Consider the following 20,851-nt stretch of genomic DNA (forward strand, 5'->3'; position numbering starts at 1 on the left):
ATAGGGATCAGAAAGATTGTAAACCAGTTGAATAAAAAGATTGCTGTGAAATTGTCCCTTAGAAGATCCAATCATGAAGTCTAACCAATATCACTGATTAATTATGCTCTGTAAAAGAAGACCAGAAGACATACATGTTAACATGTGTTGGAGTAAGTCTCAAGGAGCCTAACCCTACACAAAGAATTATGGACACTAAGGAATGAAGAACATAGGTGAAACAGTCTTCCCTGGGGAAAATAACATTACTTTGCTATCCAATATCAAATGGTTAGCCCTGAAAACATAGTTCCTGTACACGTAGAGTTTTTAAAGTGTTTGTATCTGAAGTTCAAATGATAAGATCTATTTTATGCTCAAGTACAATGTCTAAGAACATATGCATTTTGTAAGCTATTGAATGGTAATTGAAATAATAGTTATCTTAAACCACAAAATGTTCTTTATCATTTATTAAAAAATATTGTCGAAGTTTCAATATAATGTGATAATGGTCGACTCAGTATAAAATAGTTATTGTCATTTAAAAAGGAATTATACAAAAACCCTACAAAACTTCAGAACTTAAAGATTCTGATAATAAACATTGTAGAATAATTGTAGGAAAAAGAAATTTACTAAACACAATTCAGTAACTGCTAAAGTCAAAATTAGAAATTCAGCTCCATTCTGTCTACAGGTAAGGTCTTTTGGGATTGTCCCCATCAAACTTTAGTGACATTGAATAATGACAGCTGCCAACATTTTTCCAGGCTAAGAAAAAGAATATTGCTTACTCATGGTCCTAGAGAAAAGAATATCTCTAAATTCTACATTCACTAAGGGAATCTCATATGCAGCAATATTGTTACTGGAGGAAGCAGATTTTCTAGATACCTTGTTTAATATTATCACTGGCAATATAGCAATCATTACATTACCATTCCCAATTATAATTGCATGAAAATATACTAGGCATTAAAAATGTTTACACATTTAACAAATACTCCAATTTGTAACATGCTCAGAATTGGGAATAAAGTAATGAAAAAGTAGCAAAAAGAAGATAGATTATAGATTGTTGTTGAAGACTATGAGGCAAGTGAGGAATAATGAACTGGTAACACCAAGGCTACTGGTGAGGACAGGCTGTTGTATGTGTGACCAGAAGACATAACTTCTAAGTTAGGATCAGGATAAGGAATCACAGAAAACTCTGGAAGATCATATTTTAGGCATAGAAAATAGTGAGCATTATGGAAATATGCTTGTTACAGTTGCAGATAAAAAAAGGAGATTCGCACATCTACAGAATAATGACATAAACACCCGGAAATGACATACTACAGGCTGGGGGAGGGGTGTTCTACTCTAAAATCAAGACAGGTCCTAAAGGAGTAGGCAGTAAAGCTGCAGCTGGCTTATATTGATTAAAAACCCAGTTTGCAGCCAGCAAGGTGGCTCAGCTGGTAAAAGCTCCTCCCCCACGCTTGAAGTTGGAGTTTGATATCCAGGACCCACATGGTGGAAAGATAGAACTGACTTCACAAGATGTTTTCTAACAACATATGTATAGCAGTACAGTAGCATACACAAGCATGTACACATACACCACCACCACCACCACCACCACCACCACTACTACCACAACCAATGAATGTTAATTAAAAACCCCCATTCTTACTGTTGCATAGGAAATGAATACCAGGAGTGTATGAGTTAATATAGCCAGACCATATAGGTCTTCTTCCGTGTGAAACGTGACAGCGGAGAAGAAAGAATGTACATTGTGAAAATGGGATTGATAGGATTTGTTCGTTCAAGGGTTGGGATCAAGAGATGAGGCAAAGATTATAGAAATTAAGCAAAGTGTTCATTGCTATAGGTAGCCTAGGCCAAAAAAAAAAAAAGATTCCAGAAAAGGAAAGTTCAAAAGATTGATGATAGAAATGTCGGTGTTAAGAAGTGTGCATACCTGAAGCCACTTGCTCACTCAAAGTTAGGTATGTATACTACGTGTGATAAATGTCAGAAATAACCAATCGTGAGTCAGGTAATACGTGTTTTGTACACACAAGTAAGCCAGATTGCTTATGCAAATAGTGGCTGTGAGAACTGTATCACTTATTTTGTGATGTTGAGAGATTTAAATTCAGAGCATTCACAACATTGCCTGCATCTGTAGGACAGAAATCAGAGACTATTTTACTATAACATCCACTGTGATGGCTAGACAGGCTATCTGAGAATTCACTCTGATTTCTTTAATTCACTTATTTGCTTCTTTAAACGCATCTGTTTTTTCCATAGCTATCTCAAGAATCACCCATTGCCCTTTTTAAAAATCATAGATTCTCAGAAGCATGTTTTAAAAACAGCATCTGCTTCATTTCTCACTGAAAGCTATTGTGAAGAAGTGAGAAACAGGAATCCCTTAGGCACTAAAGAAAGACTGTGACTCACTCAATGATTAGGGAAAATGTATACATATTATTCAACTCATGTGGTCCTATTACTGTTAATTTTAAGAAAATATCTTGTGTATTCAATGATAGAATTTGAAAGAATTCTTATACTCTCAATATTAGGCTTCTTACACAGATATTATCACAAGTAAAATAAAGTCAATCATGACAAATAAAAAATTATTTTGTTCTTTCTTCTGAGCCACGAATTTAAATTTCCAGTTGTTTCCTCCTTTTCCTTCTTAGTAGCCAATAAACAAAATCTTCTATACTTTGGGACAAGATAAAACACAAAGCTTGCCTACAATCCTTCCATTTTGATTTTAATTCTAAATCTCCAGCCTTCCTACAAATCCTAGAGACATACTCTTGGGAGTTAGGAGAGAGAAAGGGCAAACAGAGTAGCAGGGAGGGAGATAAGGAGGGAGGGAGCATGGAAGGATGGATGGAGGGAGGGAGGGAGTGAGGGAGGGAGGGAAAAAGAGAATTACTGAATGATTGAGGTGAGAGCAAGAAAGAAAGAGGGAAAAAGATATCTTAAATCAGGCTAATATGAAAAAACACAGATGTTCACTTAAATGTAAATTTCAGAAGAAAACGCATTCATTCCCAATATAGCCGGTGATATGCTAAAAATTATTCATTGTTGATTCAATATTAAGACAAAACTGTATGCTGGATATCTGCTGCTGCTGTTGTTGTTGTTGTTGTTCTTGTTATTTTTGTTGACAATATTACCTAGAAAGATATTCAGAGAAAAAAAAATTCCCTCTTCAGGAAACTCATAGCTCACCACAGATCTTTAACTTCAACATAGCAACACATGCTTAAGGGTCAGGAAAATCATTTAAGAGAATGAATGAGTGTAATATCTATGAGATATAAGGTGTGATATGTGTTGATTAAATTCATATTATTGCTTGCCATACTCCCTTTCTTTGAACATTTACTTATTTTCCAGCCCATATTATTGAATGTAATTTCATTGAATATATTTTAAATTGTCTTCAGCATGACTAATAACTACCAAATTTATGGAATTTGTATATAGCCTTTTAATCTTAAAACTTGATACTCAGCTGCTATTTAGAATCCAATGCTATACAAAAAAGCATTGTTTTCCCTTTATCCATAATTTATTTGTCAATTTGGCTATTCATTCTTCCAATTCAATATTTTACTATGAACTTACAACATTCAACAGAGCATGTATAAATATTGCTGTGGATTCCAGTTTCCTCCTGTACCCAAGTTGACTCTTTGCCACAGCTCTCTGTACCCAGATCTTACTGGGAGAAAGCTAGTTTGTTGGAAGTGATGTCACACCTAAGATTACAGGTGAGATCACCATTTCTGCTCACATTCCTGGAACAAGAGGAATCTGTCTGGAGCCCTCAGCATACAGAAACTAAGGAGCAGTCTGGGACAGGAACCTTTCTGTTTCTGAGTGCTCCCTGAGCTGAACCTGTGCCACAATTCTCCGTATGCAGATGCCAGTTGGGAGAGAGCTGGTCTCCCAGTAGTGCTGACACACAGGCTAATAGGAGGATCAAACCACTGTTAGAGACAGCAGGATCAGAATACCAGAGTTAAGCTGGTGGTGAGAGGCAAGGGCAAGAACCTAAGTAAAAGAAACCAAGGCCAATTGGCATCATCAGAACCCAGTTCCCCAACCACAGCAAGCCGTGAATACCCCAACGCACCAGAAAAACAAGACTTTGATTTAAAATAAGAACTCATGAAGATGTTAGAGGACTTGAAGAAAGACCTAAATAATTCCCTTAACGAAATACAGTGCAATGTAGGTAAACAGGTAGAAACCCTTAAAGAGGAAACTAAAATCAAACAAACAGGTGAAGGAATTGAATAAAACCATCCGGGATCTAAAAAATGGAAATAGAAATAATAAAGAAATCACAAAGGGAGACAGCCTTGGACTTACAAAACCTAGGAAAGAGATCAGGAGTTATAGAAATAAGCATCACCAACAGAATACAAGAGATAGAAGAGAGAATCTCAGAGGCAGAAGGTACCATAGAAAACATTGAAACAAACATCAAGGAAAATGTAAGGCACAAAAAGTTCCTAAGCCAAATAGTCCCAGAAATTCAGGACACAATGAGAAGATCAAACCCAAGGATAATAAATATAGAAGAGAGCAAAGATTCCCAACTTAAAGGGCCGGTAAATATCTTCAACAAAATTATAGAAGAAAACTTCACCAACCTACAGAAAGAGATGCCAAAAAAACACACACACACACAAAAAAAACCCACCAGAACTCCAAATAGATTGGACCAGAAAGGAAATTTCTCCTGTCACATAATAATCAAAACACCAAATGCACAAAACAAAGGAAGAATATAAAAAGAAGTAAGGGGAAAGGTCAAGTAACATGTACAAGCAGACCCAACAAAATTACACCAGAATTCTTACCAGAGACTATGAAAGCCAATAGATCTTGGGCAGATGTCATGCAGACTCTAAGATAACACAAACAGCAGTCCAGGCAACTAACTGTATCCAGTAAAATTCTCAATTAACATAGCTGGAGAAACCAAGATATTCCATGACAAAACAAAACCTACACAATATATTTCCACAAATCCAGCCCTACAAAGGATAATAGATGGAAAATTCCAACACAGAGGAAAACTACACCCCAGAAAAAGAAAGTAACCTTATTTCAACAAACCCAAAAGAAGACATGTACACAAACATAATTCCACCTGTAAAAATAAAAATAATAGGAAACAAAAATCATTGGTCCCTGATATCTCTCAACATTGATGGATTCAATTACCCAATAAAAAGACATAGACTACAGACTGGCTACAGAAAGCATATCCAGCATTTTGCTGCATACAGGAAACAAACCTCAATGACAAAGAGAGAAACTACCTCAGAGTAAAAGCCTGGAAAACAACTTTCCAAGCAAATGGTCTCAAGAAACAAGCTGGAGTAGTCATTCTAATATCCAATGAAATCGACTTTCAACCAAAAGTTATCAAAAAAAGATAAGGAAGAGCACTTCATATTTGTCGAAAGAAAATCCACCAAAATGACCTCTTAATTCTGAATAGCTATGTTCCAGATGAAAGGGCACCTTTATTCATAAAAGAAACCTTACTAAAGCTCAAAGAACAAGTTGCACCTCACACGATAAAACTGGGGGACATCAATGCCCTACTGTCCTCAACAGACCAATCATGGAAACAGAAATTAAATAGAGATGCAGAGAAACTAACAGAAGTTATAAAACAAATGGATATAATGGATATCTATGGTACATTTCATCCTAAAACAAAAGAATATACATTCTTCTCAGAACTTCATGATACCTTCTCCAAAACTGACCATATAATTGGTCACAAAGAGGCCTCAACAGATGAAGGAAGATAGAAATAATCCCATGCATCCTATCAGATCACCATGGACTAAGACTGGTCTTCAATAACAACAAGAATGACAGAAAGCACACTTGACCAATTGGTCAAAGAAGAAATAAATAAAGAAATTAAAGACTTCTTAGAATTTAATGAAAATGAAGATACAACATTCCTAAACTTATGGGACACAATGAAAGTGGTGCTAAGAGGAAAACTCATAGCTCTTCGTGCTTGCAAAAAGAAATAGGAGAGAGCATATGTCAGCAGCTTGACAGCAGACCTAAAAGCTCTAGAACAAAAAGAAATAAACATAGTAAAAGCCATATGCGGAAAACCAGTAGCTAACATTAAACTAAATGGAGAGAAACTTGAGGCAATCATACTAATATCAGGGAGTAGACAAGGCTGCCCACTCTCTCCCTACTTATTCAATATAGTACTCGAAATCCTAGCCAGAGCAATCCAACAATGAAAGGAAGTCAAAGGGACACAAATTGGAAGGGAAGAAGTCAAAATATCACTATTTGCAGATGATATGATAGTATACTTAACTGACCACAAAAGTTCCATCAGAGAACTTAATCTGATAAACAACTTCAGCTAAGGGTCGGGGTATAAAATTAAATCAAACAAATCAGTAGCCTTCCTCTACTCAAAGGATTAAACAGGCTGAGAAAAAAATTAGAGAAACGACTCCCTTCACAATAGTCCCAAATATTATGAAATGTCTTGGTGTGACTCTAACCAAGGAAGTGAAATATCTGTATGACAAGAACTTCAAGTTGCTGAAGAAAGAATTTGAAGAAGATCTCAGAAGATGGAAAGATCTCCCATGCTCATGGATTGGCAGGAATAATATAGTAAAAATGGCCATTTTGCCAAAAGTAATCTACAGATTCAATGCAATCCCTATCAAAATTCCTACTCAATTCTTTGTAGAGATAGAAAGAGCAATTTGCAAATTCATTTGGAATAACAAAAATCCCAGGGTAGTGAAAACTATCCTCAACAATAAAAGAATTTCTGGGGGAATCATCATCCTTGACCAGTATTACAGAGCAATAGTAAAAACAGATAAAAACTGTAGTATTGGTGCAGAGACAGACAGATAGACCAGTGGAATAGAATTGAAGACCCAGAAATGAATCCATACATCTATGGTCACATGATATTTAACAAAGTAGCTAAAACCATCCAATGGAAAAAGGATAGCATTTTCAACAAATGTTGCTGGTTCAACTAACTGGAGGTCTGCATGTAGAATGCAAATTGAACCATCGTTATCACCCTGTACAATGCTCAAGTGTGAAGGTCCACATGAAAGCAGATACACTCAAACTAGTAAAAGATAAAGTGAGGAAGAGCCTCAAATACATGAGCACTGGGGATACTTTCCTGAACAGAACACCAATGGCTTATGCTCTATGATCCAAAATCAACAAATAGGACCTCATATAACTGCAAAGCTTCTTTAAGGCAAAGGACAAAAAGGCAACCAACAGATTGGGAAGAGATCTTTTCTAATCCTACATTCGTTAGAGGGCTAATATCCAATATATACAAAGAACTCAAGAGGTTATACTCCAGAGAATCATATAACCTTAGTAAAAATAGGATACAGAGCTAAACAAAGAATTCACAGCTAAGGAATATCGAACGGTGGAGAAGCCCCTAATGAAATGTTTGACACCCTTAGTCATCAGGGAAATGCAAATCAAAACAACTCTGAGATTCCACACCACACCAGTCAGAATGGCTAAGATAAAAAACATCAGGTGACCGCAAATGCTGGCAAGAATGTGGAGAAAGAGGAACACTCCTCCATTTTTTGTGGGAAGTCAAACTGTTACAACCACTCTGGAAATTAGTCTAGAGAAAATTGGACATAGTACTACCTAAGGACCCACTTATACTACTCCTGTGCATGTATGCAAAAGATGCTCTAACGTATAATGAAGATACATGCTCCACTATGATCATAGCAGCCTCATTTATAATCGTCAGAAGTTGGAAAGAACCAAGTTGTCCTTCAACAGAGGAATGGATACAGAAAATGTGGTGCATTTACACAATATTTTAATTAAAAACAATGACTTCATGAAATTCATAGGCAAATGGATATCATCCTGAGTGAAGTAACACACACACACACACGCACCACACACACACACACACACACACACACACACACACACAAACACACACACCACATGGTATTTACTCCCTGATATGTGAATATTAGTCCAAAAGCTCAGTCGGTTTACGCAAGATATAGTTCACAGACATGAAGCTCAAGGAGAAGGATGACTAAAGTGCGATGCTTCAGTTTCTTGCAAGGGGGAAATAAAATATTAATAGGAAGAAATACGGGGAGAAAGTTTGGAGCAGAGACTGAAGCAAAGGCCATCCAGAGACTGCCCCACCTGGGGCTTCAGCCCATACAGAGCCACGAAACCCAAATAATATTGCTGATGCCTAGAAGTGGCAGTGCACTGGAGCTTGATATAGCTGTCTCCTGAGAGGCTCTTCCAGAGCGTGACAAATACAGAGGCAGATGCCAACCATTGAGCTGAGAACAGGTACCTCAGTGGCGGAATTAGAAAAAGGATTGGAGGTGCTAAAGGGGTTTGTAACCCCATAAGACAACAATACCAACCAACCCAGGGACTTAACCACCATCCAAAACGTACACATGGACTGACCCATGGCTCTATCTGTTTATGTAGCAAAATGTGGTCTTGCTGGGCATCAGTGGGAGGAGAATTCCTTGATCCTGCCAAAGCTAGATGCTCCAGTGTAGGGGAATACCAGGGCAGCGAGGCAAGTAGTGGTGGGTGGGTGGATAGGGGAACATGGTCATAGAAGCTTGGGATGGGGAATGGCATAGGGGATTTATGGATGGCAAACAGGGAAAGAGGATAACATTTGAAATGTAATAAAAAACTATCCAATATAAAAGAAATGGACATTGCATGATCATGAAGTTGTCTGTTTAATACAAACCCCAGGAACGTAATGCTTCATAGGACTGGCTTGTCCTTCAAGGACTGATGTAAGAAAGGCCCTAGGAGGAGAGGAGCAACTCAGAAATATCAAAAGATTTTAGCTAGAGTAGCTCACACCTGTAGTATCTACTTCTGTGGAGATTACATTAAGAGGTTCACTTGAGGCCATGGGTTCAAAATCAGCTGAAAGCAAGCAAGATCCCCTTCTCAATCCGGCACTACAGCTCAGTGATAAAACACACATACATATAAGGCTCTAGATTTAATCCCTAGTATTATGAATGGAGGGAGGGAGGAAAGGAGGTAGGCAAGAAGGAAAGGCCAACCACACAGTGAGTGGGAACTGGCACCCCTCCTGGTCTCTCTGTGGCATGTCTCTGGCTCCACCCCCTGAAGCCAAGACCAGAACACAAAGTCCTCCTCATGGATTGTTTTCCATAATTTCAAGCTCCCACATCCCATTCCAAGTACAGTCTTCATATGTTCAGATCTAATGATGCAGAAAGAGAAATGAACCTGCAGATATTAAAAATAGGAAAGTAAATAAATATCGCTGTTCTAGTTCTACCACCAGGCCCCTGTTGACATAGTTCACTTCTTTCTCCATGACTGCTGTGGCGTTACTTTTGCTCTCAGAGGCCAACTCTTAACTGAGAGTTTGATAACAGCAATTTTGTATCTGTGACTTTTCCAGAAACTCGTGATCTTCTTTCGATATGGAAAGCCAACCAGAGATAACCACTCTGACACAGTTTAGAGCCAATTAGAAGTCTTTATTCCAGTTGTCTGGGTTTACACTCAGGCTTTGGGATCCCAAGTATAACACTGAGTGTTTAGAACACAGAGCTTTTGAAGGAAAAAAAAACATGACAGTATCTTGCTTATTAGCTGCAGGTATGGGAGCAGGGCTTCCTGTAATTCCACAGAGGTGGTTGGCTGGACGGGGCGGTTTATGTGAATAGGTGACTTAAAAACATTAAGAAAAGCTGGCTAGGGCTTTAGATCTTGGGTTGCTAGAAAAGAGTTGGATAATTTCCATGGGTTCTCCATCAAGGAGATCAAATTGTAGTTAAACCTGAACCAGCCTCATTAAGGATACCAGATGGAAAACCAGGAAAGGGGATAACATTTGAAATGCAAGTAAATAAAAATTATCCAATAAAAATGCTAGTTATCTTATTTAAAAAAAGAATACACGATGGAGGAACTTCTGTGCCCTCTTGTCTGTTTTCAATTTCTAGGATGCTTCCCTCTCTAGATATTAATCAATATTAGTCTTTTTTACTTGTCTAAATTGTCTTCCCTGTAACTGATAACTACCAAATGTATATAATTTGTTTATAACCTTTTAATCTTAAAACTCAATACTCTGCTGCTATTTGATATATAATACTATTTAAAAAAAACATTTTCCCATTTATCCATGACCTATTTGCCTACTTTGCTATTTCTCCAACTTATTATTTCTCTAGAGATTTGTCAGTATTCAATAGGACATTTATAATTAACAATGCATGTAGCATGCATTGTTACATGCAACAATAACAAGTAAAATTAACAATACAACTTGTAAGTTCTATGAAAACCAATGGCATAAAGTATAGCACTTATCAGTGGCTTTTTCTGGATTTTTTTATCTTATAAATTTCATAATAAAGACTATAGACTTAAATAAGTCTGGTGACAGCCAAAGGCACTAATTAGACTTCTCTTCATAACACAAGTATCCAATTAGATATCAGGAAAGAGCATTAACATTATCTATAGGTACTCATCTCAGGTTCATTGAATGAATAAACAAGCAAATGCATAGATAATTAAATTTAGTGCACCTGTTTCGGTCCCATAGATCCTTGTCATATGTAAACGAGAAGGTTCCCTTCAATTCTGAGATTTTTATGAGACAGAATGCAACTGCTATTTTTTTAACTTTTGGAAACAGTATATGCAATTTGAATGTCCTGCCACTGGTATGCGTTATAGAAAATGCTTGCATTTTCCTCACTTGAGCAGAATTTTCTTGCCTTTCTATAAGCTCAATGAAGACAACGGACTCATGCAAGACTTTCAAAACTAGCCTGCACCTCTGTTCCCAAGTAACCAATGTTATATTGATCACTTTAATAGCAAAGAAAGTAATTTTTATGTCTGCTTCTCTGTTTTATAGCTATGCTAATGCTGAGTTCTTTAAATTCTCTAGAACTTTTTAAATAGGTTGCCGCTTATGATGCTAGAGATCAAGAATCGACAAATGGGATCTCATAAAACTGCAAAGCTTCTGTAAGGCAAAGGACACTGTGGTTAGGACAAAACGGCAACCAACAGATTGGGAAAAGATCTTTACCAATCCTACAACAGATAGAGGCCTTATATCCAAAATATACAAAGAACTCAAGAAGTTAGACCGCAGGGAGACAAATAACCCTATTAAAAAATGGGGCTCAGAGCTAAACAAACAATTCACAGCTGAGGAATGCCGAATGGCTGAGAAACACCTAAAAAATGTTCAACATCTTTAGTCATAAGGGAAATGCAAATCAAAACAACCCTGAGATTTCACCTCACACCAGTGAGAATGGCTAATATCAAAAACTCAGGTGACAGCAGATGCTGGCGAGGATGCTGAGAAAGAGGAACACTCCTCCATTGTTGGTGGGATTTCAGACTGGTAAAACCATTCTGGAAATCAGTCTGGAGGTTCCTCAGAAAATTGGACATTGAACTGCCTGAGGATCCAGCTATACCTCTCTTGGGCATATACCCAAAAGATGCCCCAACATATAAAAAAGACACGTGCTCCACTATGTTCATCGCAGCCTTATTTATAATAGCCAGAAGCTGGAAAAAACCCAGATGCCCTTCAACAGAGGAATGGATACAGAAAATGTGGTACATCTACACAATGGAATATTACTCAGCTATCAAAAACAATGACTTTATGAAATTCGTAGGCAAATGGTTGGAACTGGAAAATATCATCCCGAGTGAGCTAACCCAATCACAGAAAGATATACATAGTATGCACTCATTGATACGTGGCTATTAGCCCAAATGCTTGAATTACCCTAGATGCCTAGAACAAATGAAACTCAAGACGGATGATCAAAATGTGAATGCTTCACTCCTTCTTTAAAAGGGGAACAAGAATACCCTTGGCAGGGAAGAGAGAGGTAAAGATTAAAACAGAGACTGAAGGAACACCCATTCAGAGCCTGCCCCACATGTGGCCCATACATATACAGCCACCCAATTAGACAAGATGGATGAAGCAAAGAAGTGCAGACTGACAGGAGCCGGATGTAGATCGCTCCTGAGAGACACAGCCAGAATACAGCAAATACAGAGGCGAATGCCAGCAGCAAACCACTGAACTGAGAATAGGACCCCCGTTGAAGGAATCAGAGAAAGAACTGGAAGAGCTTGAAGGGGCTCGAGACCCCATATGTACAACAATGCCAAGCAACCAGAGCTTCCAGGGACTAAGCCACTACCTAAAGACTATACATGGACTGACCCTGGACTCTGACCTCATAGGTAGCAATGAATATCCTAGTAAGAGCACCAGTGGAAGGGGAAGCCCTGGGTCCTGCTAAGACTGAACCCCCAGTGAACTAGACTGTTGGGGGGAGGGCGGCAATGGGGGGAGGATGGGGAGGGGAACACCCATAAGGAAGGGGAGGGGGAGAGGGTTGTTTGCCCGGAAACCGGGAAAGGGAATAACACTCGAAATGTATGTAAAAAATACTCAAGTTAATAAAAAAAAAAAAAGGAAGCACCCAGGAAAAAAAAAAAGATCTGTTGGGGTGGGTGGGGACATCCTTGTGGAGATGGGGTAAGGGAGGAGATATGGGATGTGGAACAGTCGGAGTGTGGACCCGGAGGTGAATAAAATCTGGAGTGTAAAAGTAAATAAATAAATAAATAAATAAATAAATAAATAAATAAATGGAAAAAAATGATGCTAGAGTATCTCCTTTCTGGTCCTAAATTAAAGCAGTATTTTGAATCTCTTAAGGCATATAATCTGTTGTGATACATTATACTGTCTAATATGCCTACTCTTCGGATCCTTTATCTTATTTTTGCTAGCAATAGATAATCACATCATACAGTTCCACAAACAGCAAGGTGAAGGCACAGCTGACAGATATGGAACATCAACATGACTGAAAGTGGACACAGTGCTTGTCACATGGCGATGAAGCAACACGTACTTCCTCAGTAGTGCTGATATTAAAGTTGCCTAGTCTGTATTCTTTTATTAAGGAGTTATGACCATTGACGTTAATAAATTTCAATGAGCAGTGTTTGTTGATTCCTGTTATGTTGGCTGGTCTAGGATTATTGTGTTTTCTTGGATGTTGTTTGCCTCATATGTTGGTATTTTCTCTCTAGTGCATTCTGTGGGTATAGATATGTAAATACATATTACTTTAATTTGATTTAGTCAGAGAATGTCTTTTCTCCATTTATGATGATTGAATGTTTTACTGGTATAGAATCTGGTTTCTTTTCCATCCACAGCATATCTATCAAGGCCCTGGCTTTGAGGTCTCTATTAGGAAGTTGGGTATTTTTCTAATAGGTCTGCCTTTACATGTAACTGGGGTCTCATGGATTTCAGCCAATGATCATGTATCAAGGTGCTGAGAGTCTAAGTGCCTCCTCTCCTATTTAGGCAGGACAAGGGAGCCCAGTAGGAATAAGGAGTTCCCAAAAGCAGGCAAATAGAGTCATAGACAGACTCTGCTCCTACTGAAAGAGTTCCACAAAAGAGCAGGAATAGTTAAAGCAATGTGTACAAGGGAAGAACTTATAGAAGTATCACTGTCCCTGATGTAAAGTGTACCATAGAGCAATAATAAGAACATCCACATGGTACTGGAATAAAAAGCAGACAGATGGATCATTGTAGTTGAACAGATGATCCAGATGTAAATCCACATATATATGGACACTTGATTTTTGACAAAGAAATCAAAATTACACAATGAAAAAAGAGAAAACATCTTATCAAATGGTACTGGTCAAACTGGATGACTGCATGTAGAATAATGCACACAGATCCTTTCTTATCACCTTGCACAAAATTCAAGTTCAGGTGGATCACGACCTCCACTTAAAACCAGATACGCTAATCCTGACAGAAGAGAAAGTGGGGAACATCCTTAAATGCAATAGCACATAAGACAACTTCCTGAATAGAACACCAATGGCACAGATACTGAGATGGCAATAGATGAGACCTTTGAAACTGAAAATCTTTTGTAATGCAAAGGACATTGCCTTTGAGCAATAAGAAAACACATCAGACTACAGAAAGGGAAAAATACTTCACCAACTCATTATCTGAAAGAGATCTAATTTCCAAAGTATTGCTATTATTTGATCTTTTCCTACTGTCCCAGATTTTCTGCCAGCAATTTTTACATAACATTTTCTTTTACCAAGGTATCCATTTCTTCTATTTTGTCCTAAATGCCTGAGATTCTCTCTTCCATCTCTTGTGTTCTAATAGTGAGGCTTTCCTCTGAAGTTCCTGTTGAGTCCCTATTTTTTTTTCATTTCCAGAATTCCCTCAGTTTGGGTTTCTTTTTATTCTATTTATATTTTGAGGTCTTGACCTGTTTTGTTCGTTTTCTTCCATTATTTGTTTGTATTTTCTCATGATGCTTTAAGGGATTTATTCATTTCCTCCTTAAGGACTGCTGTCATCTTTATATAGCTGGTTTCAAGGTTTTTTTTCATATCTTCAGCTTATTCTCTCATGTTTGCCTCCCATGTCACTGAAGGAAAGCACTTTCACCCACTCAACCATCTCACTGGCTCCAAAATTATAGTTTTTAATTATTTATTTTCAATATTTTTAATTATGTATATCTGTAAAAGGCTATATGCAATGGAGAGAAGGTGTGAGTACCATTCAGAAGCAGTGGAATCCTCTAGAACCTGAGTTAAAGAAAGTTTTGAGCAACAAAAGTGGACGCTGAAATGCACACTAATTTCCTCTTCTAGAGCTCTTAAAATATGAGGTATATCTACAGCATCCCTACCTGCACAATTATTTTTAAGAGCAAATCAAGCTTAGAGTTTTCAGAAAATATTAATAAAAAATAAAAATCAAATCCCTATATTACTATTGTTTTAAAATATATTATTTCACTTCCAATTTGGTTTTACTAGGAGAAAAATTGTTGTTGTGATTTTGTTTTGTTTTGTTTTTAGGTTTTTGTATATATTCTTGTCAAACCTAAACAGTTTAATAAGAAAAAAACATAAAAATATGATGTTTCATAAATAAGTATAAACTTATTTTGATAAAACCCTGTTATAGTGCTTATAATTTCATTATGCATGGAATTTAACTTCAGAGCAAGAAAGAAAAAATCGTAAAATATGAGTGGAATTGAACAAAATTCAAAAACTGACTTATTTTCAATTTGCCAAGTCTGCTCGGAGTTTTAAAAAAATCTTGGTTAAGTTCTACATCTTAAAACATGTCAAACCACTTCTTCATATGACATATCTGCTCTACTTCCAACGTAAGACATTCTGTCAGTAATCCTCTGTGACTTCACTGGGAAGTCTTTGAAGGATAGCTAGATAGTGCTATAAATGAAGGTGCCAACGTCAACAGTAAGAAATACCTGAAAGTGGTCGTTTTCTTTACTTATATTTCATGTTCTTTTACAACAAAAGATTGCAACAGCTCAAGGCTGCTCAATAGAAATGGAAATACTGAATAACATATGTATTTTAACTTCTTTTGGACCAAGGACTTAGTCTTTAACTACATTGGCTCAGGGCAAATTTTAATTCCATTGAGAAATGGAATGAAGCCAAACATCCATCCTCCTGAGACTTCTTATCAAATCAACAGCTTAGGTCTGCATCCTAAATTAGTAGCATTATTATTTAATTTTATCATAAGACTACTGACAGATTCATTTTGGGCATTTAATATACAAACTGATATGCCTAATACTGAGCAGAATGTTCTCATTGCCAACCAGCTTTTCAAGAGCTAAGATAAAACATTTGTGTCGCTATTTTCAACAGAGCCATGGCCTTTCTCAGCCGCCTTAAGACACATCACAGCTGACTTTCTCTCAGTTTGATGTGTTTCTCTATTAAGAACACATTCATAGGCAATAACAGGGTAAGAATTAGTATAATAGGTACTGTAGATTGGAGTCTAAAACTGACAGAGCCTTTGTCTCCATTACATGGAATGAAACAAGAAAGGTGTCTTTATCCCCTGTGGAATTCTACCAACATTGGTCCCAAAGATATAGCTGTCAGGAGGAATGATTATGTTACAATTCATTTCTCTATGCCATGAATAACTGCATATTTTGATAGAGTTGGTTAAAATGTCTACACTGATGTAATTCTCATGGCTATGGAAAGGCATTAAGACTTAAGTTTTAAAAAATATTTGATCGTGAAAATTTGCAAACATATAAAGAGTAGAATATTTTACTGCATCTTCATTTTCCCCATCACCCTGTCTCTCAGTATTACTTTTTTTTCAACTTTTTTTTGTCCCTAATTCTTTTTCTAAAAAATGGAAAGAAGACTCAGAGATGCACTTGGTTATAAAAAAAAATACCAACATCTATGTCTCATGCCAATAGAATTTTCCTTGACTGCCTCTTGCCAATATTATAACTCACAAAAATGGTAATGCGGTGTCACCCAATAATTAAAATTCAGATTTCCTAATATTTCTTACCTCTCTCTACTCATGAAAGAAAAATTTCTATGCAACAAACAGGAATCGTTTCAGGAAACCACAACCATACAAAATGAATAAGTGTGAGACTCAGTCTCAATGCAAAACTCATGATAGTAATCAGGTTATGTCCTTGAATTTCTCTGTCACACTCACTTGCTCTTAGTGAACCATAAAAAATGAATACCACATGGTAAAAGACAAACCTAAAGATGGTCAAAATTTAATGGGCAGGAGACTTTGATGATAGTGGTTTTACAAATTCCCTTGGTGTAAAAAGAGTAGATACAGCAAACCACTGAACTGAGACTAGGACCTCCTTGGGGGGAATAATAGGAATTATTGGAAGTGTTGAAGAAGCTTGTAACCCTATAGAAAAAAAAACATTGCCAACCAACCAGAGATTCCAGGGACTAAACCACTAGCAAAAGACTGACTCATGGCTTCAACTGCAGAGAATAGCCTTGTTGGGGCACCAGAGGAAGGGGAAGCCCTTGGTCCTGCCAAGGTTGGGCCTCCAGTGCAGGGGAATATGGGGAGGCAATAAGGGGGATATATAGGGGAATATCTGTATTGGGGAGGGAGAGGGGAGGGAATGGGGGCTTATGGACAGGAAACTGGGAAGGGGAATAACCTTTGAAATGTAAATAAAGAAATATATCTAATAAAAATTAAAAAAAAATAGTAGATAAAAGCTGGAGAAATGATAATAGTTCCTATAAAATAGACATAAAGGCTTACTCTTTTCAAGTTTAAGTTTGGAAGATTTGGTAAAACAGCATGATGTGTGTGTGTTCTACCATGTGCTGTAGTGAGTCCCTCTACCCAGAATTCCTGTTTTCTTGAGAAAGATAGTGTGTATAACATCTCAGACACTGTAACATATTACCAAGTTACTTAGAGTCTTTTTACTTAATGGTTTAGCATTTATTAGTTGACTAAGGCCTATATCTGCTATATTAGTCCCCATCAAAACAATCACTTTTTATGTCTATCCTTCCTTCTTTAATTATTAGCTGAACTGTTACCTTAAAGACGATTGTTATTGCTGGAACAAGAATGTCCTCTCATCCCCCAGCATTAGGCTCGCATATGTGAATGCTCAAAGGGTAGCCTTAGGAGGTATGGATTTGTTGGAGTAGATGTAACCTGACAGGAAAAAGTGTGTCATTAGGTGTGGGCATTAGCATCAGAAGCTCAAACCAGGTCCAGTGGCCAACTCCTTCTCTCTACCAGCTGTCTGCTGATTGAGATGTAGTCTCTCAGCTTCCTCTCCAGCACCATGTCTGCCTCTGCTTCTTGCTGTTTATTCCTCCATCATGATAAAGGAATAAAACCATTGTGTAAGCTAGACATATTTAAAAAAAAAGAGTGCAAACATCAGAATGTAAGAAAGTCCTTATTTTAATAAGATTTACCATGGCTGTGGCATCACTTCACAGTAGGAGAACAGTGACTAACATGAAGAGGCATCCGACATTGGTTATTTGTCTACCCTAATAAAGAGTAAGCAGGTGCTTCTAAATGCCTACTCCTCCTCCTCCTTCTCTTTCTTCTTCTTCTTCTTCTTCTTCTTCTTCTTCTTCTTCTTCTTCTTCTTCTTCTTCTTCTTCTTCTTCTCCTCCTCCTCCTCCTCCTCCTCCTCCTCCTCCTCATCCTCCTCCTCCTTCTTCTTTTTATTATTACTATTATTATTACTATTATTATTACTAAAGTGAAGAGAATAAGAGAATTATTGCATATGCAACCAACATTTAATTAAGAACTAATTAGATAGTTTCATATGGCATTAGTAAATAGTCAGCTCATGCTTAATGTGCTCCAAATTTAGGCCATTTTCTTCTTTACACACACCTTAACTAACTTAAGGTCAAAAAGAAATCGCCATGATACCTTTATTCTTTGAGTGAGTGAGCGAGTGTGTGTGTGGGTATATATGTGTGTGTATGCATGTGTGTGCTTTAGAAAGATTTGTCAAAAAGGTCTATTAAATATATGATTTTCAAGTATGTAAATAACCAGGGATCCATACTGATAGGTTGAATTAAAGATAAAGATCAGCATTTTTTGTTTTTTGAGTTATTTTGTTTTGTTTTGTTTTTGTCTAACTTTTTTTTTGAAAAAATATGCCTGTCATATTATCCAAAAACCTTCATTCCTAATATTAGCATAGCTAATAGCTATTCATTTGCCTCTTTTGTACTTATTTTTTATCTTCTAGTTGTTTAAAATTTTAAAAAGTAGTATAATTAACAACAGCTTTAACATTTTGCTATACTTCTTTAAAATTCATATTTCATTTGTTTTCACAAGAAATATGCAAAAAAACCGAGAATGTTAATATCAGTTACACCAATTCCCTTCTTCGTATACTTAGGATAGCAAATGAAACTGTGATAATATAGTGCAGTCTATCACTTTGGTCTGTTTATGAGTTTTAGAGTTTCTTTTTATAAAACAAACAGATAGTTTACAGTTTCAAACACAGAACACCTAAGCAAGATACATTCATAGATGTCTTGCATATGACTCTCTTTTTCTCTTCTTTCCTCACAGGTAATTATTTTGATTAATTTTTATTTTATTCACTTTTATTTCTTTGTGAAAATATAAGCAAATAAGTATATCTATATATTCATGTGCCTTCTATTTTCAAACACAAAATTAGCATACTGTAAACTGTTCTGTATTTTTCCTCTTTGCTTATCAATTTATCCTGTATAGTGCTGCACATCATTATGTACATATAAATATGTAAACAAATACACATACATATGCATATATATGCAAATGAACACGCAAAATTGGCAAGTTCCCCATAGGTGCTGTGTCATTTCATCTCCTCCCTAACAAAGTGCTAATATCTTTGTCTTCATGCTTTCACTGACAAAATAAAATTCTATTATTTTTGTCAATCGGATTCATGAGAAATTCATGACAGCTAATTGCAGATTAATTTATATTAATTTATTACAGCGAGGGCTAGCATCATTCTATATAACAAATAATTGTTTTCATTTATTTTTTGTAATATCACTAATATTTTAACGTAACTATATAATGATACTCTTATATTTGAAGAAACAGACAAAGTTTGTAGGAAATCCTAAAATGTTTTCCTCAGTTTGATACAAAGTGGTTCTTGGCAAGCAACTCTTTCCACTTGCAATGACAATGGAGGTGACTTTGGGAATATACAAACTATTTGCCAAGACTCTGTATTGATTCTCAACAAAAAGAAATGATTTCCTTCTTATAATTACTTGTTTATAGCTTCAGTAGTGTTATACAATCTTCAAATCAATCCATCTGTCTTAGCAGTGATTGAAAATGTGCATATGAAAATTTAAGCGAAGACCCGATTAAAAAAACTGATGATACAACACTATATTATTTTTTTAACTTTTAGAATAAGCTCCCCATGGAAGTGAAGGAAAGCCCATCACTACCTTCATTTTCTATCAAACTCTCACATACAGAAGCCAATTTGTGAATGTAAATCACTTGGGAAATACAGTGCTGTGGTAATGTAAAATAAAAATGCATATTTTGATGATTTGATATAGAAAACATAGATGTAGCAACTTAAATTGAATACTTCCATAATTATAATTACAGCTTTCTAAGTACAATGCTGTTAGATAACTCTAACTTTTTCATATAATACTGTCAAACCTCCTCTCTTGCCCTAAGGAGGACACAAATTATTAGATTCCTGACCTCCATCCAACTGAATCCATTAGCATAGGTGTGCTTTAAAAGCATAACAAAGTACTAAGAATTGTGTCCAAAACGTCTGAAACACAGGAGAAAATTCTATTATGCCAGGTAGGGAGGGAACAGGGGGATTCTATAAAACACAGTTCTGTAATGCACATATTCTATCACAAATAGTAGAAGTATAAATATATCATGTACATATTTTAAATATATGAATTCCAGATTATTTTCTTTCTTCTTTATTTTGACTATTGCTGTAAGAATGACCTTAGCTATTTTGCTTTTATAGACTTGTTAGCAAATGTTAAAAGCCACCTTATCAAAGTAGGTAAGCATTAACTCGGCCTCTATGATAACAAAGAAGGTATAAGCACTTGACATCAAGCTGATGATACGAACTTATATCCATAGATCTACATGGTAGAGAGAACCAACTTCAGCAAATTGTCCTGTGCACTGTGAAATGCATGTGAGCACGCACACACACACACACACACACACACACACACACACACACACACACACCATAATCTAATCAACAATGAAGTATAAAAAGAT

Source organism: Rattus norvegicus, chromosome 5 (genome assembly GCF_021556685.1).
Source record: "Rattus norvegicus strain SHRSP/BbbUtx chromosome 5, alternate assembly SHRSP_T2T, whole genome shotgun sequence".
Lineage (NCBI taxonomy): Eukaryota > Metazoa > Chordata > Mammalia > Rodentia > Muridae > Rattus > Rattus norvegicus.